General features: G+C 47.8%; 1 pseudogene; it reads right to left on the minus strand.

The window, feature by feature from the left end:
• Positions 1-1,004: 1,004 nt before the first annotated feature.
• On the minus strand, positions 1,005-1,641 carry LOC114701882 (annotated as a pseudogene).
• Positions 1,642-3,155: the final 1,514 nt, after the last annotated feature.

Genomic DNA, 3,155 nt, shown 5'->3' on the forward strand with positions numbered 1-3,155 from the left:
GGTGAACAGCACTCCTGGTCTCCAACCACTAAGGTCAGTAGCACCCTGCCACCCAATCCTAGGTATCTTCCCATGCACCCTACGGGGCAAAACTGATCCCTCATCTTCCATGCCTTGTGGATCCCTTGATGTCACCCTTGGTAAGAAGACAAAAAGAAGAACAAAGTATATAACAATACAGGTGCCTGCATGTAGTGTGTCATTAGGCTTTGTCCCAGAAGTATCTCTAAAGTACCTTCACCTCCACCCGTGTCCCAACCTCTAGTTGGGACAAGCTACCCTGGTCTGTCCTGTTCCATGACTCCATGGTAATTTAAGTAAATGATTCTTTCTTTTTACTCCCTCTGGATTTGATGCTGGGGGAGGTGAGGCACAAATCAAATAGCTTCCACTCAGAATCATGGCCAGGTTCATCGAGGTGCACAGTCTTCTGCAACACCTCAGCTAAGTTTAGACTCCCTAGATATAAACTCTTTGTTAAATGCCTGAACTATTTGAGGGTGCTCATGCTTCTTGAATCCCAACAGTTCCGTTTACACATCTCTTGCTTTATGAAGGCACAACAGGCCACATTCATTCCATAGGAGCAACTCTTTGGATTTTGAACTCAGATCTTATCCCTGGCCATTAATATGCTCTCTGTGGATGCAGGACAGAAAACTGGAAACTGTAACTCCTAAGTCATGAAAGGGAAGCACCCCCCAAAAAAACCCAGTGCATGGTGTTGCTAGGCTCCATGTTCTATATCCTAGACAGATGAGAATGGGTTTTTGGCTTGGGACATTTTCAGCTTATCTGGATATAGCCTTTGGTCAAGGGTCATCCAAAATTAAAGCAAGAGGTTCAGAGGTGGTTAACCATCCATGATCTTTGTCACAGCAAATCAGAGTCTCCAATTGTTCAAAGTAATTGTCGGTACAAGTGAGAAAGCAACTCCAGACTGACTTAGTAATCAATCTGGATGACTATGAAATCCCCCCCCGCCCCCCCGTCCGAGGTGGCAACATCTTCAGAGTGACTGTTGGAGCAGGGAACCTTTCATGTGTTCCCAGTTGTTATACAGCGCACAGAGACTGGTGAGGGTCAGTCCTGCCAGGCCACCACGTGCTATTCCTAGAAGACCACCTATACCTTTATACAACATTCCCGTCATGGTTCCGGCTGCTACTGTGTTGAGGTCATCTTCTGCACCTCGTGTTTTCTCAATGATAACACCAAATGCACTATAGAACAAAGCCAGGGAGCCTAGAGTATTAGCCCAAAGTGCCCCTTGCCTAGTCACCATATTCAAAATCTGTACGTTTCTTGGTTTGGACCAGGCCATGCTCTGGGTTTCCTTCAATCCTAACCGCAGACTGTTCAACTGCCCCAAATACAGCCCCTGTCATACAACATCCTCCAATGGTAGAGAAGGCTAGCTCAAATCTGCCTTGGGTTTTGTTAGCTCCAGTTGGCCAAATGAACTCATCGGTATCCTGAACAAGATAGCGTGGATCCACATTTAAATACAGAGACAGGGGATTCATACCAGTTAGCGGAACGCCGGCCAAGTCGGCGTGCGAGTAGCCCGCTCCTCGTGCTGGGGAGAAGCCAGCCAACCCGCCCGGTGGTTTTGTTGCCGCTTCCCCCGCCACCCTCCATGGCAGGGGTCATGTGCTCGGCCGTGGTCCCCACAGCAACAGCGGGAAGACCCGCGTCGCTACTGCCACCTTCACACGCTGACCTTCCAGGCGCCCGAGAAAGTAATTAATAACCTCACAGGTAAGTCCTTCCTGGAAGAGACCTGGAAGGAAGCTGGAGAGAGCAATGGGTCAGAGGGAAAGCCCAGACTAGCACCAGTAACCGAGGGCATCCAGATAGACTCAGAATCCACATCTCCCTTCCTTGGCGGTGCTTCTCTCAACTTGCTAAGTCAGACATGGCTGTTACCGCCTGAGTAAAATTCACTGCCCATAAACAGATTTGAGGGTTGGGTTCATTCTCTTTCTTGTTGGTGGACTTGGCAACACCAAGCCATGGAAGGAAGGGCTTCTTTTGGCTCACAGTTTAAGGGTACATACAGTCCAACATTGTAAGGAAGGCACACTCGCAGGGCGTGAGGCAGCTGGTCACACCGAGTCCACAGTCAGCAGGTGAGAGAAATGAATTCTTTTCATTTCATTCAAGACTCCACTCCATGGAATGGTGCTGCCTATGTTTAGGGTGTTTTGCATCCTGAGTTAAACTTCTTTGGATATGCTCTCACAGATTCCGAATCCAGTCACACTGGCAATGGAATCTGACCATCACAACTATACCCCAGGTCAACTTGACATTCAACCGCATCACTGTAACTCATAACATTTTACCTCTGGTCCCCAAATTATCATGTTCATCTCATAATGCATTTGGTCCCTCTCTTAAAAAAAAAAAAAAACATAATTTTTCATAGTGCCAGCACTTTAAAAGTCCAGACAGAAACAGAGTCTTGTCAAGGAACAACTATAGCAAGACCAAAACACAGCAGAGAAAAGATTCAATCCCACAGCTCCATATCTGACATCTGGGGCTCAGGATGGAATCACCACGGTATGGTGTGCTTAGGGAGCCCTGCACTTCCAAGTCTGCCACCTACAGACATGTGATCTATGTTTTGAAAAGGCTCCACACCTTGCCTGCAGCTGGCCTAGACAGACATCACGTGATGCCATGATCATCGCAATGCCAAACATTGTGAGATCTTTATTTCCACCTCAATTTCTTCATGGCTTCACACAATGTTTTCTCAGGACTTCCTTGCAGGGAATCTAGCCTGGTCACACATTGCCTGTCTCTCTGAAGCACTGGCTTAAGCCTCTATGACTTCCCCCACTCTTACATCTTCCATGCCTGCCCAAACAGTAACACATGGACAATGCAGACACGTTTTGTAGCCAGCTCTAATGCAGCCTGCCTCCATGGGAGCATAACTGCAGGGGTCTTTATGTGCCTTCAAGGATGACCCTGGGGAATCAGACCCTTCAACAGCCATTCTATAGCAGGCCACTAAAAATGTGCTGGCATCCTAGGCTTCAACTCCACCCTTTCCACTGAATAAGCATCTTCACAAGTTGCAGAACTCAATCGCTGGTGTTTGGCTCTCAGACATCTTTCCTGCTGTCCCAGTGCAGAATGAG

Source organism: Peromyscus leucopus, chromosome 14 (genome assembly GCF_004664715.2).
Source record: "Peromyscus leucopus breed LL Stock chromosome 14, UCI_PerLeu_2.1, whole genome shotgun sequence".
NCBI lineage: Eukaryota > Metazoa > Chordata > Mammalia > Rodentia > Cricetidae > Peromyscus > Peromyscus leucopus.